This window comes from Xenopus laevis, chromosome 9_10L (genome assembly GCF_017654675.1).
Source record: "Xenopus laevis strain J_2021 chromosome 9_10L, Xenopus_laevis_v10.1, whole genome shotgun sequence".
Classification (NCBI taxonomy): Eukaryota; Metazoa; Chordata; class Amphibia; order Anura; family Pipidae; genus Xenopus; species Xenopus laevis.
The window spans coordinates 122,491,329-122,508,659 of NC_054387.1; the positions used below are offsets into that span (position 1 = coordinate 122,491,329).

The 17,331-nt window shown below is 43.7% G+C and overlaps 1 protein-coding gene across 2 annotated transcripts in view; it reads left to right on the forward strand.

Annotated features, from left to right (window-relative positions):
- Window positions 1–17,331, forward strand: part of rai1.L (retinoic acid induced 1 L homeolog) — a 114,993-nt gene that overhangs the window by 48,773 nt on the left and 48,889 nt on the right. The window contains exon 1 of one of the 2 annotated variants that reach the window (XM_018236625.2): window positions 279–581. The exons of the other annotated variant lie outside the window; for it this stretch is intronic. The gene's annotated coding sequence lies outside the window, so the exon portion shown is untranslated. Of the gene's footprint in view, window positions 1–278; window positions 582–17,331 lie in introns of those variants that run through there. 2 annotated transcript variants of the gene reach the window in all.

The window sequence follows — 17,331 nt, forward strand, 5'->3', positions numbered from 1 at the left end:
GAGCACGAGCTTCCCTGCCTCCTCTGTCTCTCTCGTAGCCTCTCCAGAGGATAGCAAGCCAAGAGCAGAGCTCTCCATCTCTCCCTGACCCTTTACGTTGGCATTTCAACGCTCTGCCTGCCTCTTGATTGCTATTCCTGGCACAGACACACACACACATCCTCACACACACAAACATATCGCACAGGAGAGGGGCACGCCACCTATTCCCCCAACAAAGGATGCAGTGCCAGCAGCATCTCGGCACATTCAAGCCCCCGACCTGATGTCTCAATAGACACTGTCAATGACCCCCCTCCCCATCTCTGCTGTCTGCTCCCACACCCCCTCCTTCTCTCTGCCTCTACATTTTCAGGCTGGATGCTACAGCGGCCGTTCCTAATTACCTCTTATCCCCAGTGGTTTGTGAATAATCGCCGCTGAGGAGCTTTGAAGGGTTGCTGAGAAGGATAAAAAAAATATATAGATATATACATAGGAATCGGACCATATCTCAATTTTAACCCCCTTGTAAGGACAACACCTGGTCGTTCTGCTGGAGAAGAGGAGAAGGAGGGAGCCACCGGGAGAGAACCTTTCAGGTACCTTTGTGATGCTCAATGTTCTGTACAACACTCCAGCGTATGGGGTTCCTATTTCCCTGCTTGGTCGGTCAGAGGTGATTGCACTATTCTTAGCATTGAATGGAGCTGTGATTGCCATGTATGTGCAGGATTAAATTAAATCACTTTGATTTTTAACTATACTTAGGCACAAAGCCCCAATCAGGTTGATTATTGGCATTTAATCCTTCCCTTGGGGTGACGGTGTGACAGTTCTATTCCCCCTGGCTGAATGGGTGTCCCTTTGAGTGTAGGTTCCCCACTATCTCGTCTACCTGACTGGAGCTATGATGCTGACTTTCTATGGGACGGAGTTGTTGGCATTAATTGTACTGACTGGGTTGACTGGCACCAACGGGTTTCATAGGAGGAAACACACAAGGAAGGAGGAAATGAATCATTGTACCTGTAGACTATATAATGGGTTGTCCGTTTTCTGCAATGGATAGATATAGGGGTAGATAGGAAGACCGAGAGATAAACAGATAAGTAAAGAGATAGATGGAGAGAGGGACAGAGACATGACTAGATGGATGGTGACATGGACAAGAAGGACAGAGAGATGGATAATAGAATATAGAGATGGACAGAGAGAGAGAAATAGAGCGATGGACAGATGAGAGAAGAATAGAGATAGATATAAAGAGAGTGGGATGGATAGATGGACAGAGACACAGATAGATGGCTAGAGTGATGGATGAATAGACAGAGATAGGAATAGAGAGCTGGACAGAGAAACGAATAGAGCGATGGATAGAGAGAGAGAGAGAGAGAGAGAGAGAGAGAGAGAGAGAGAGAGAGAAAATCAAAGAGAATGATAGAGGTATGGATTGATAGAGAGACGGAAAGATGAATAGATAGATGATAGATTGATTGATGATAGATGGACAGAATGAAAATAGATGGACAGATGGATAAATAGATGGACAAATGAATTGCGAGATGGACAGATTGACAGAGAGATGGAAATTCTAATGGAACAGTAAACTTTTACTATTGTGATGACTTTACGACTTTGGCATTATGTTGTTTTTAGATTGTCAGCACAGGCATAGGATCTGTTATCTGGCTTGCATGGGACCTGGGCTTCTGGATAAGGGGTCTTTCTGTTCTTTGGATCACCGGGAAATCATTAAAAAAGAATAAGAAATTCTTCTTTAAATAGAACTCTTTGGATAAGAGGTTTCCAGATAATGGATCGCAGACAGATATCTTGCTTCTCAACATTGCTAAACACATAGGTTGGTTGCAGTCCTGCGTCATTACTTGGTTAGGGTATAATTATTTGCACATTACAGAGTTAATATAAATGAAATTTAACCCTTCCATACAGTGCTGTAGAAACTGCTATTATAGGGTGTGATTAACCCGTCAAAAACTTCGAGCAATGGAAGGAAAACATCATCCTGCTTTAATGCCCTACATGGACAGCCCTTTCCCTTTCTGAGGAGCCAGTAGGTGCTGCAGTTATTACGTGCCCCCTGTTACTGTGGCAAGGAAAGGGTCTAGGGGCAGACAAGGGGGGCTTTTTCATTAGGAGCACGTTGCTACAGAAACAGAAGGGGGAAACAATCTGGCAGCCCCAACCGGTGCTGAGATTGTGCCTAATGCTCCGGAGGCATCGTGTGACATGTTTTGCATGTGATTTATACCCACACTGCTTCAGTAACAAGATCTCCTTATGAAACCCCTATGGTGCTGGAGGATGGATATGTAGCAGCTGGGGGCACCCCAATTCATAGGTGGGGAGTGGGTTATAAAGTTCTCCTATTTCCTGCAGTCGTTGTACTGTTATGTATGGAAATCAAACAATACCCTTATTTGAGTTCACATCTGGCGCAGGTTCCATTTATTGGTACATTCCGAGGAACGATTAGGGGCAAATCGGCTTCCCAGCAGAGGTGGTAACGGGCTGTAAGTGTATGCGGCATTAGCCGAGTGCATTGTATCCGCCACTGAGGGAAAAGGTTAAATCGAAAGGACTTTCCTGCAACGTCCATGGTCCTATTGTAGCTTTGTTTATTGAAGCCCCCCACCACTACCACCAACATGCTGACTTCTCACCCAACCTGCCCTTACGTGATTCCGCAGCATCAGACCCTTTTCTGCAGAAATTTAGATTTTTCCTAAAAAAAAAAAAGATATTTATAGATATAAATATATATATTTTTTGGTCTATACGAAGAAATAGCAGCAATAGAAGAATACAGTGGCTGTATATTGGAATGATAGTGGTGAGAAAATAGTCTGGATATTGGACTTCTGGGATTCAATCTCCCTTTTGGGGTCCAACATATATCAAGCGCCCTATTAACCCCTAGCAGGGTCAGCGGTACATATGTAACTATCATTACAGTCACCCTGCTATCCAGGTATATTCTGGTGGATACTCATGTTGCCCCCCACATGCTGTGTCCCACCCACTAAAAGGGCAGGCTATGATTTGGGAACCCCTGCTTTGGAGGGAGAGAGATGTTTTGAGCAGAGCAGCAGAGAGCACGCAGACAAAGCAGATTTAGTGGCAATTCCCAATTGTATTAAATCTAAATAATTCAATAATAACATTGTCTTAAAATTGTATGAGACCAGCAAAATAACTCTTCGCGAACGTGCACCGCTTTGCAACGCGTTGTGAATAACGCCATCGTTAATGTGCGTAGTGCTTCAGTAATTAGGATTGACCTTTAATTTATTGAGCGCAGCAGGTACTCCATGCCGCCCAAACCTTCTCTGTGTTCTTTATGTTGCTCGTCCCTAAAGACTGAGGGTTACCTGTGCCTTTAATCCTAATCTCTGCAGTACATCAAAGTTTGCAAACCCAAAGGCTGCGCAGGTTAATACTGGGAGGAGGAGCTTGCAATCTTTATTTCAGTCTCACCATGCGAGGGCTGTAGGGCAGCACAGACCTTGGCATTGAGTGATTATGTAACAAGATAAAGGTTATTATGGTCTGTATTGGCTCAAGGCTATTGTAACAGCATATACATCAACAACAGCTGCTGGGGCCACAGGTTGCACATCCCTGAACTGCAGCTCCCCAGCGGCTACAGAAGTACCCTCTCCCTGATAGGGATTTGGGGGAAATATACAGTATAATGTAATACAGCAGAAAAGGGACTGGCTACTTTCAGAGTATTTGAAGTCCAGACGAAGGGAGGGGACTCAAGGCCCCGCAAATTTACTACCCAGTGACTGCACTAAGCATGCGGCTGATCAGTAGTAGTGTTTTGCACATTTTGCAGCCGGTGGATAATTTAACAGTTTGCCTGCCATAGAATGTAATTCCCCCAATTTCGGCTGTCAAACTGCCAGCCACATGCAATTTACATTTCCAGCGGTGAGATCAATAACCCTCGGCAGCCAAAGGGTTAAAGACAGGTAATTGAAGCTGCCTACCCTGTTTCAGTTAGTGTATTTTCTTCAGTGAAGGGATTCCATTTCTCCTCTTCTAGATGCTTTACTTCTATCTGATCTCAAGCTGAAATAACAGTGTGTAATGCTATCTGTCTGTCTGTCTGTCTATCTATCAACCTATTTATAGGGTTTTTCTGTATATTATGGGTGCACCTACATATACCCAGTGTGCTCTTAGGTTCTACCAGCTGATACTCTTTAACTAATGGTCCTCCTGTTGGGAAATTAGTACAGGTATAGGATCCCTTATCCAGAAACCCGATATCCAGAAAGCTACAAATTATGTAATGGCTATCTCCCATAGACCATTTTATCCAAATAATCCAAATTTTTAAAAATGATTTCCTTTTTCTCTGTAATAATAAAACAGTAGATTGTACTTGATCTCAACTAAGATATAATTAATCCTTATTAGAAGCAAAACCAGCCTATTGGGTTTATTTAATGTTTAAATGCATTTCTAGTAGACTTAGGGCATGAAGACCCAAATTACGTTCCGTTATCCGGAAAACCCCAGGTCCCAAGCATTCTGGATAACAGGTCCCATGCCTGTAGTATTAATATTGTCTTATTTTTCAGATTCACTTACTGTCCCATAAAAATAGTCTCTTCCTGAAAGCTGTTGTCCTCACTGCTACTATAGGCACCATCTCTCCCTACTATACCTGCTATCCCACAGTCACACTCCCTTCCCAGAGACTATTATCCACTGTTACTATAGGCACCATCTCTCCCTACTATTCCTGCTATTCCACACACACTCCCTTCCCAGAGACTATTATCCACTGTTACTATAGGTACCATATCTCCCTACTATACCTGCTATCCCACAGTCACACTCCCTTCCCAGAGACTATTATCCCACTTTTACTATAGGCACCATCTCTCCCTACTATACCTGCTATCCCACAGTCACACTCCCTTCCCAGAGACTATTATCCACTGTTACTATAGGCACCATCTCTCCCTACTATACCTGCTATCCCACAGTCACACTCCCTTCCCAGAGACTATTATCCACTGTTACTATACACACCATCTCCCCCTACTATACCTGCTATCCCACAGTCACACTCCCTTCCCAGAGACTATTATCCACTGTTACTATAGGCACCATCTCTCCCTACTATTCCTGCTATTCCACACACACTCCCTTCCCAGAGACTATTATCCACTGTTACTATAGGTACCATCTCTCCCTACTATACCTGCTATCCCACAGTCACACTCCCTTCCCAGAGACTATTATCCCACTTTTACTATAGGCACCATCTCTCCCTACTATACCTGCTATCCCACAGTCACACTCCCTTCCCAGAGACTATTATCCACTGTTACTATAGGCACCATCTCTCCCTACTATACCTGCTATCCCACAGTCACACTCCCTTCCCAGAGACTATTATCCACTGTTACTATACACACCATCTCCCCCTACTATACCTGCTATCCCACAGTCACACTCCCTTCCCAGAGACTATTATCCACTGTTACTATAGGCACCATCTCTCCCTACTATTCCTGCTATTCCACACACACTCCCTTCCCAGAGACTATTATCCACTGTTACTATAGGTACCATCTCTCCCTACTATACCTGCTATCCCACAGTCACACTCCCTTCCCAGAGACTATTATCCCACTTTTACTATAGGCACCATCTCTCCCTACTATACCTGCTATCCCACAGTCACACTCCCTTCCAGAGACTATTATCCACTGTTACTATAGGCACCATCTCTCCCTACTATACCTGCTATCCCACAGTCACACTCCCTTCCCAGAGACTATTATCCCACTGTTACTATAGGCACCATCTCTCCCTACTATACCTGCTATCCCACAGTCACACTCCCTTCCCAGAGACTATTATCCCACTGTTACTATAGACACCATCTCTCCCTACTATACCTGCTATCCCACAGTCACAGTCCCTTCCCAGAGACTATTATGCCACTGTTACTATAGGCACCATCTCTCCCTACTATACCTGTTATCCCACAGTCACACTCCCTTCCCAGAGACTATTATCCCACTGTTACTATAGGCACCATCTCTCCCTACTATACCTGCTATCCCACAGTCACACTCCCTTCCCAGAGACTATTATCCCACTGTTACTATAGGCACCATCTCTCCCTACTATACCTGCTATCCCACAGCCACAGTCCCTTACCAGAGACTATTATCCCACTGTTACTATAGGTACCATCTCTCCCTACTATACCTGCTATCCCACAGCCACAGTCCCTTACCAGAGACTATTATCCCACTGTTACTATAGGTACCATCTCTCCCTACTATACCTGCTATCCCTCAGCCACAGTCCCTTACCAGAGGCTATTATGGCCATTACTACAATGTGTGCCTGCACAATGAATGTGAATTAGTGCTACATTACTGGACTTATCACACATAGGACAGCTGCTCTTGTCTGAATACCTGCCCCCTGCTTTGTTCTTCTAAAGGCAGCTCTGATTATATACTTGTTTGGTATAAATGAGGATTTTCGGGGAATAAACTTCTTTACACTCACTAGATAAATCTCCCGACATTGCTTTCTAATGCCATGTTTCTGTGCTATTAAGGCAAAACAAGAACTAACTGCTCCTGCCTCTTGGTAGCAAAGGATTTTACTGATTTGCTCAGTCTCTGTTAATGATAACTGAACTTGCTCGCATTCGTCTGCTCTGCTGAGCCACTGAGACTCTCCTACCGCCTGTTCATTTTATCATTTATCTGCAGAGAGGTGGGGAGGAAGATGTGTTTTTAGCAAGGAGGAGAAGAGCCTGTTACCCTTTAAATGACAGACACCACCATTTAAAACAGAATGAGGTAGGGAAAGAAAGCCTTCTATATATTATTGTGTCATTAAACATCAGTTATAAAGATTTGGTCTTGTGAGTTAATGGCTCATCACTACTGGCAGGGGCATCAGCAATGGATGTATTAGTAGTTATCTCTTGTCTGTATAGGCAGCTCTGGGAAGTGGCTGTGGGATAATAGGTATAGTAGGGTGAGATGGTGCCTATACTAACAGTGGATAATAGTCTCTGGGAAGGGAGTGTGACTGTGGGATAGCAGGTATAGTAGGGAGAGATGGTGCCTATAGTAACAGTGGGATAATAGTCTCTGGGAAGGGAGTGTGACTGTGGGATAGCAGGTATAGTAGGGTGAGATGGTGCCTATAGTAACAGTGGATAATAGTCTCTGGGAAGGGAGTGTGACTGTGGGATAGCAGGTATAGTAGGGTGAGATGGTGCCTATAGTAACAGTGGATAATAGTCTCTGGGAAGGGAGTGTGACTGTGGGATAGCAGGTATAGTAGGGAGAGATGGTGCCTGTAGTAACAGTGGGATAATAGTCTCTGGGAAGGGAGTGTGACTGTGGGATAGTAGGTATAGTAGGGAGAGATGGTGCCTATAGTAACAGTGGGATAATATTCTCTGGGAATGGAGTGTGACTGTGGGATAGCAGGTATAGTAGGGAGAGATGGTGCCTATAGTAACAGTGGGATAATAGTCTCTGGGAAGGGAGTGTGACTGTAGGATAGCAGGTATAGTAGGGAGAGATGGTGTCTATGGTAACAGTGGGATAATAGTCTCTGGGAAGGGAGTGTGACTGTGGGATAGCAGGTATAGTAGGGTGAGATGGTGCCTATAGTAACAGTGGATAATAGTCTCTGGGAAGGGAGTGTGACTGTGGGATAGCAGGTATAGTAGGGAGAGATGGTGCCTGTAGTAACAGTGGGATAATAGTCTCTGGGAAGGGAGTGTGACTGTGGGATAGTAGGTATAGTAGGGAGAGATGGTGCCTATAGTAACAGTGGGATAATATTCTCTGGGAATGGAGTGTGACTGTGGGATAGCAGGTATAGTCGGGAGAGATGGTGCCAATAGTAACAGTGGGATAATAGTCTCTGGGAAGGGAGTGTGACTGTGGGATAGCAGGTATAGTAGGGAGAGATGGTGTGTATAGTAACAGTGGGGATAATAGTCTCTGGGAAGGGAGTGTGACTGTGGGTATAGTTCTTACATTAGTAGTCATTTTGCCCCTTGTAGGGATAAAACACTCTTAGTAAAGGAGTTTCCAGAATGAGAGGATGAGAGAGCTTTTGCATGTCTGTAGAATCCAGGCGCTCGGTACCTCTGGTGGCCAATGAAAGCAGATTGTGAAATGATGCACACATTAATTAGAAATTATTCGATCTTGATGGGATTCTTCCTGCTATTATCTCTGATCAGCTGGACCTGGGGAAGTTAAGACTGGAATAGGGGGGAGAGGATATTTTCCATTTACTTGTGCGGATCAATAGAAACCCCATTTGCCCCAATGTCTTCCATTCCAGTGTATTTCCCCCAATACTCAGCAATGCTTTGGGAGCGTTGGAGTTTTTATTTCCAAAAAAAGAGATTTCATTAAAAACTGAAATATTTCTTTCTTGACCAAAGACAAAGTTTTAGGCTTATGAGTGTTATTTATATGATCGTATATTGCATTATTGTGGGTTTGTTTGTTTGTTTATCCTCTTGTCATTACTAATATCTCTGTTAGGGACTGTGGATACATTTGATTTTTGATTTTTTTTTTTTTTGCAGAAGCTGTTTTATTTTCCCTTTAAACACATTACTATAGTCAGTGTATATTTATATTTAGGGTGCTTTTAAATACAGTGGGCAAATTTGCACCCAGGTAGTTGCCCCATAGCAACCAATCAGTGATTAGCTTTTATTTAGCCAGCTGCAAATGGAACAATAAAAGCAAAAATGTGATTGGTTGACATGGTTTCCCAGCAATTTTGGCTGGTGTTGGCCGAAAACAAGCAGGGGGAGGGTCGGTGATGTAGGGGGGCAGGCAGGCCGGTTACATCGGGGGCAGGGTGGGTGATGTCAGGGCTAGGACTGATGACATCACCATGTTATTTACTTCTATGTCCTGTCCAGTTTTTCTAAATTGGAAATTTTCACCTAGGCAGCCCTTCAAAAAACCGGGCTGTCCGGGTGGAATCCAGACAGGTGGCAACCCAAGCCCTGAATGTTCTTTGTATTTTTGTTTAAATTGAGCTTTAAATATGAAATGTGGATGTTCCTCTTCTGAATGCCTGGGAGCAGCCATATTGCTGGCTCATATGAGGCATTCTATTACCATTGCCCCTCCCATCTTTCCTATAAAGCTGTCACATTCGTAATTCCCTAATTAGAAATACTGGATTAATGCTGAAAAGAGGAGGGGCTTCCTGTCTCGTGGGTGGTGCCAGGGCCAACAAGGGTCCATCAGATACATGGGACCCAGAAATGACAGGCCTGCAGAGGTTTAAATTTAGTGCTTCCATGTCATGTTCAATCTGAGAGCAGATCATGTGCAAAGAGACTTTTTTTTTCTAAGCACATAGTGAAAAGGTGTGAAAAGAAGATGGGGATCCAAAGTAGTGCCATTCCTAGAGCCCCGTTTAGTGTTATTCTGATTTGGCTACATTGTTTCCAGAGTCAGAACCAGCAGTGCAGGAGAATAGAAATGACATTTACAAACAGCGCTAAAAATTTCTATTCTCTGTATACTTGTGGAATAAACTTTCCCTTTAAGTCACATACCTTTCCAAAGGATTACTTGTTGATTATTAAGGGAGAGGATGAGAGTAACACTTGGAAGTAGAATGTTCCTTGGCCCCACTTCAACTCTGCTGAAAAACAAAACACGTAGCACGATTAAGTGCCAAAAATCTCTATATGCAGGGATGTCCCTGACTTTAAACCAAGGATGTCCAACACGCAATCCTCCAGCTGTTCTGTTGGACTCCGGCTAACAGCAGCCCCATCACTCCCTCCAGCTGTGGAAAGCAGGCTTCAGGGAATCCTCCAAGCCCCTTAACTACTAAATACTGTCAGGGGATACTAGGAGTTGTAGTTCAGGTTCAGTACTAGGATCCTGAATTCATTTTAAATTGGGATATTAATGGGCAAATTCATTAAGGGTAGAATTGAAAATTTGACTTTATGGTCAAAACTGTTAAATTATCCAAACTCGATTCAATTTATTTTAAAAAATTTCGAATTTGACTATTGCCACCTAAAACCTGTAGAATTACCGCTTAAATCAATGGGAGAGGTTTTTTTAGGAGAAAAAACTCAAATTGAGTTCTCGTACTCAATTCAAGTTTCCCGGTCGTTATTAGATCGAGTTTTAATTATTCCATTTTGATCCTTAATTTCAAATTTCGAATTCATTTGAATTTAAGGGCGTTTAAAAAAAAAAAAAACTCTAAAGAGGCACATTTATCAAGGTTCAAATTTTGAATTCATGTGAGTTTTTTTAAAACTAGGGATGCACCGAATCCACCTTTTTGGATTCGGCCGAATCCTTCTTGAAAGATTCGGCCGAATACCGAAACGAAGCCGAATCCTAATGTGCATGTGAAAATTAGGGGTGGGAAGGGGAAAACATTTTTTACTTCCTTGTTTTGTTTGTTGTTATGCTATTTCCCTAAATATGCATATGCAAATTAGGATTCGGGTTCGGTCGAATCCGAATACTGCTTAAAAAGGCCGAATCCTGGCCGAAATCCCGAACCGAATCCTGGATTCGGTGCATCCCTATTTAAAAACCCCCTAAACTCCCACAGATTCAAAATTCAACCAGGTCAAAATTTGTTAAGGAAATCAAATTTTTAAAACTTGAACTCATTTAATGACCCAGAAACTCAAATCGAATTTGATTCAAATTATAAAAACTCGATTCAAGTTTTTTTTTCTTCTGAAAAAAATGTAAATGTCAGAAAGGCTACAAACATCAACAAATTGATCCCCGGACCTCTCCCATTGACGTATACAGTAATTCTGCAGGTTTTAGGTGGCAAATAGTCGAATTCGAAATAATGTAGCAGCAGTTAGCTCCCTAAAAGCTTTTTATTGCCTACCTGTGCTGGTAACCTATTTCGGTTTTGGAGATCAGTGGTAGCGGTTAGGGTTAAAAACAACTGCCTCCCTACGACCATGGGGGAAGCTGACATATTTTACACCTTCCAAAAAAAAATGCAAGTAGGTGTCTCCTGGGCACAACAGGAATATGGAATTCAGGAACACGGAAATGCGTGGAATCAGAATCGCTTTCATTGCAGGGAGAGGGGGAATTAAAGGGGAGACTGCAACTGCCAGCAAACACCTGACGGGGCTTGATGGTGCCGGGAATAGCTTGTCCCGCTGGGAGTTGGACCTACCCGAGTGCATTACAGGGTGTCTGGTGGCTCCCCTTGCCTGCTGGCACCGTGCCCTAATGTTATAGAAGCGGCGGATGCTCAGAGCTACTGTTCCGGCCATAAAATCTGAGCACTCAGCTCTGCAGAACACAGCGCCATTAATCCCCAACCCGGCACGGAGACGCGGGTGACTGTCTGGGGAAGGTCAATATGCGTTGTGAGGGGGCTTATAGTTATATCTTTGCCTGGAGGGGGCTTATAGGGGTACACAGAATTGTTATGTTGTCAATGTTGATATCTGATTAAATGTATTCTGTATAAATATAGGTTGCACAGCACCTATAGGCACCTGTACAGTTGCAATGGCGAAAGGCTGGGGAGAGTCTGATTTGATGGCAGCCTGCCTTCAGCACCACAGTGGAGCTAACCCTTGTAAGCACCGGTACAGCCTGCAGCAGATGAGATAGGAAATAAGGGGATTAGTGCACGGTGCTACTGAGCTGTCCACCCTGAGCAGTACCACCAAAAAAACTAAAGTGTTTTAAAGTAATGAAAATATAATGCAGTTTTGCCCTGCACTGATAAAACTGGCGTGTTTGCTTCAGAAACACTACTATAGTTTATATAAACAAGCTGCTTAACACCATTATGTTCTACAGAGCTTATCTGCTGTGTAACCTGAGCCTTTTCTCCTTTGAATGACTGCCCCCATGGCTACACAGCATCTTGTTTATATAAACTATAGTAGTACTTATCTGTTATCTACTGTGTATACTGTGCTTGACTGGCTGCCCCCATGGCTACACAGCAGCTTGTTTATATAAACTATAGTAGTACTCATCTGTTATCTACTGTGTATCCTGTGCTTGAATGGCTGCCCCCATGGCTACACAGCAGCTTGTTTATATAAACTATAGTAGTACTCATCTGTTATCTACTGTGTATCCTGTGCTTGAATGGCTGCCCCCATGGCTACACAGCAGCTTGTTTATATAAACTATAGTAGTACTTATCTGTTATCTACTGTGTATCCTGTGCTTGAATGGCTGCCCTCATGGCTACACAGCAGCTGGTTTTTATAAAAATAGTAGTGTTTCTGAAGCAAACACACCAGATTTACCAGTACAGGGCAACACTGCATTTTATTTTTATTACTTTTATTATTAACATGTATTTATATAGCGCCAACATATTGCGTAGCACTGTATTTCTTTCACTTTCATTTTTTGATGTTACTGTTCCTCTAACTGCAATGACCTGAAGCTGACCCGTACAGCCTGTCCGCCTTTGGAACTATTTAGGTGCCTTCAGCAGGCAACCCGCCCCTATTGTAAAATGGAGGCACCCATATGGAATAAACATACATCATAGAAATTAGGGATGCACCCTATCCAATATTTTGGATTCGGCCGAATCCTTCGCGAAAGATTTGGCCGAATACCGAACCGAATACAAATCCGAATTTACATATGCAAATTTGGGGTGGGAAGGGGAAACAAATTTTTACTTCCTTGTTTTGTGACAAGATTTCCCTCCCGCCCCTAATTTGCATATGCAAATTAGGATTCTGATGCGTTCAGACGGGCAGAAGGATTTGGTCGAATCCTGGATTTGGTGCGTCCCTAATATACATAAAGGCACTTAGTGCAGCAGACTACATTTTATAAGATATAAACACTGACGTAGCGTGTGTGTGTATTTATACATGGGCAGAGGCCTATAAGCGCCTGTGTCCTTCCCCCCGTGTGTGTCTGTGTGAATCAGGAGAGAGCAGGGAGTCACATTGCCCTTCCCGCTGAGGAGAAGAAGAGACGGAGAGATCATTACCAGTAAGAGGAGCAGCTCTTGAGCAGCACTTATCAGATGGGAAAGCGACTGCGTGTGTTCTGTCCTGTCTGATTAACTCTGCTCTGACAGAGAGGCTCTGCACAGTAGCAGCTGAGGGCACGCAAGGCACATCTGGTTGGCCGCCACATTATCAGGGCTAGGTCAGGATAAACTAATAGCCACGAGAAAATGGACCGGCAGGGAGGGCGGCCAGATTCACAGCAGAAATGGGGTCAAATTTTTGGAAGAGAGAAAAGCAGCTCAGGGAGACACAACAAGGGCACACTCTTAAAACACTTCCTTAAAGGGGAACTATGAAAATAAAAATCTAATATTTGCTTAAGCAGACTGAAATAAGAAACTTTCTAAATACAATCAATTAAATATTCTGCATTGTTTCTGAAATAATCAAGTTTATCTTCACTATTCCTCTCTCAGCATCTTTTTTTCTTCATTCTCTCTTCACGCAGCCGTTGGGTGTCCTTTCCTAGCAGATGTATTAGAGCCAGGGGCGTAACTACAGAGGAAGCAGACCCTGCGCTTGCAGGGGGGCCCAGTAGAATAGGGGGCCCAGTGAGGCCCTAATTAATAGCCAATTTTAATATGTCTGGGTAGAACAAGCCACCTTATCAATATTTTGGGGCCCTAAATTGAATCTACTGTGGGGCCCAGTGACATATAGTTACGCCACTGATTAGAGCTCACTCAAAGAACTGATTCCAGTACAAACAAAATCTAACAAAATGCACAAATTCTGCATGTAGTGAGACATGATGTCTGGTAATTTTAATAGAGTGAGCTCTAACACATCCTTTAGGCAAAAGGAGCCCCTATAAGATATATTGGATCATTCATCTGACACCCAACTCCTGAATGAAGACAGAATGAAGAGAAACAGATGCTGAGAGAGGAATAGTGAATATAAAGTTGATTATATCTAGGAATGCACCGAATCCTTCTGCCCGGCCAAACCAAATCCTAATTTGCATATGCAAATTTGGGGCAAGGGGGGAAATCTCGTGACTTTTTGTCACAAAACGAGGAAGTAAAAAATGTTCTCCCCTTCCCACCCCTAATTTGCATATGCAAATTTGGATTCGGTTCGGTATTCGGCCGAATCTTTTATGAAGGATTCAGGGGTTCGGCCGAATCCAACATAGTGGATTCGGTGCATCCCTAATTATATCAGAAACATTACAGAATTTTTAATGGATTGTATTTAGAAAGTTTTTTATTTCAGTATGCTGAAGCTAATATTAAATTTTCATTTTCGCAATAGTTTTAATGTTTGAGCCACCAAGTATTGAAGAAGCCCACTCCTTTCACTCTCAGCGCTAACAGTGCAAGGTCCCCTCATTAGTTCCCAGTGCCAATTTGCCACCCACTAAGGACAGCTCTCCAGAGCCCTCATTTCCCACCAGCACCCTTCTCCCTTGCACGTGCATGCATCTGGCACCAGGGAATTGTGGCTCCCTAGTGGACCCCTCTCTGCTTCCCTGTAGTCACATAGTCTGCTCCCTCTATTGTTACATCACTCGCCAAAGGTAATATGCAAAAATCACTGATGTTTCAAGTTTGGGGCAAACCCTGCAGTGCAGTAGTTGTATGTGGGGGAAAGGATTGGCGGTTTATCCAAGAGGTGGTGGGAGCAGGGGAACTCCTCCCAGTATATGGTATAATGCAGGAGTGCCCATACTTTACTAATTCGGGATCTATTTTTATTGATGTTGTTCCGTTATGATCTACATCCATAATATCACTGTTAACATTCTGTTCCATGGAAAAGATTACTTAAATATTATATTGATTTATAAGAGAATTTATATTACTTTATTTATTTCTTATGTAGCTTTAGAATAAATATCTGAATGAAAAGAATAAAACAGGAGGGTGATATAGACAAGCTGTTCGTTGACAGTGTCTTGAGATCTACTGATCACCAGCTAAAGGACTACTTGTAGATACTGATCTACCTTTTGGACACCCCTGGTATAATGGATATAGCAAAGTGAGAATTTAGAGCAGTCGAAACTTTTAGGACTTCTGGGGATCGGCCATATCCTAACTGGGAGGATTGGATAATCCCATCGGATGAGGACCAAATTACAAAACAGATTATCTGGGCAATAGATCTGCATAGGCCCCTATTGTGATATCATAATATCATCAGATTATCCCCATTTGTGCCACAATCTTGGTTGATTAAATTGGGTAAAACTTACCCGTTTCTGCATATGGCTGGCGGACTGTACACCTTACATACTACCTCCCTTTCCATTGGTGCGGTGTTGATAGCCGGGGGGAGTGGGGTTGAGAGGCGGAAGCAGAGAAATCATTAGATGAAGGATTAAGCAGGCGCAGGTTCTTAAAAGGATTGTGTCTGATTCCTCTATTGATCAGGCTGATGAGGGCAGGTGGACGGGGGAGGGAAAGGGAGAACGCTCGGGTCAGGATTCATTATTCTTTCCCCTCAGGGGCCAGAGAGGGAACTTCAAAACAGAGCTTGGCTTAGCAGCCTCCCGGCACAAGGAGTTAATGTGAACGAAGCTCTGATGTGCATTTGGAGTGAAGTGATGTGCCGTGCAGCGTCCCTGCCGAGCCAGTAATTATCTCCGATACAGAGGTCTCCATTGAAATGTCCTTTTCCACCCAACACATACTTGGCTCTTGGCAATTTACCATTACCCAAATTATGTTGCCCATACCCACAGAGAGATTGCCTACCAACTTGGCTTCCTGGAGTGAGCATTGAAAAAGGTCAAAATATTTGTACCCAGGGCCACATGTGTTTCAGGTGGGTGGAAGGTCAGAATGTATCTCCTTATATGATGTCTCCATAGCACGAGTTTCCTTATATGACCATATCAGTTTATGTGGTAAATATTGTGCACTGGAGTCAGGGCTATCTTTAATGTGATGGAGTCCCGGAACAGTACTGTACCAGCTATCCCACAGTCACACTCCCTTCCCAGAGACTATTATCCACTGTTACTATAGACACCATCTCTCCCTACTATACCTGCTATCCCACAGTCACACTCCCTTCCCAGAGACTATTATCCACTGTTACTATAGGCACCATCTCTCCCTACTATACCTGCTATCCCACAGTCACACTCCCTTCCCAGAGACTATTATCCACTGTTACTATAGGCACCATCTCTCCCTACTATACCTGCTATCCCACAGCCACACTCCCTTCCCAGAGACTATTATCCACTGTTACTATAGACATCATCTCTTCCTACTATACCTGCTATCCCACAGTCACACTCCCTTCCCAGAGACTATTATCCACTGTTACTATAGACACCATCTCTCCCTACTATACCTGCTATCCCACAGTCACACTCCCTTCCCAGAGACTATTATCCCACTGTTACTATAGACACCATCTCTCCCTACTATACCTGCTATCCCACAGTCACACTCCCTTCCCAGAGACTATTATCCCACTGTTACTATAGGCACCATCTCTCCCTACTATACCTGCTATCCCACAGCCACAATCCCTTCCCAGAGACTATTATCCCACTGTTACTATAGGCACCATCTCTCCCTACTATACCTGCTATCCCACAGTCACACTCCCTTCCCAGAGACTATTATCCACTGTTACTATAGACACCATCTCTCCCTACTATACCTGCTATCCCACAGTCACACTCCCTTCCCAGAGACTATTATCCAATGTTACTATAGGCACCATCTCCCCAACACAATTGCAGCTTTGCAGGGGTCCATAGATCCCAGTATGACTAATGTAAGAGTATGTATAATGTAGAAGAAGAGCCAATTTCTAAGTGGATGTAGGAAAGGAGTACATAGAGCTTTGGAGGCAGCTGGTGCTGCTTTTGGTTTCAGATGTACAAAACTGCAGAGCCCTGAAGGTTACAAGGTGACAAGCAGAGAGTAGATAGTGGGAGCTGACAGTGCGGCGCTGTCTCCATCTATCCTCATCAAACGCAGATCTGTATCCTGTCACCATATGTCTATGGATGTGCATCAGGGGAGCTGATAGTGTGCGTGTGGGAGAGGAATACATATCCGCCAGTGCCTGAGAGAGAGAGAAATTAAGAGAAAGGGAGGGGAGCAGGACAGATGGAAAAAGGATGGGGAAGTAGAGGGAGACAGAAGAGGAGAGCTCATTTGGGTTGTGGGGATTCCGTCACCAGCAGCAGAAGGGTGTTGGAAGGGTAATTGACTAGGAATGAACAGGGTGGGGAGCATTCTGGCCTGGGGGGGGGTACGATTTACATGGCAGTTATATGGATCTATATTAAGGAGTTATTGGGA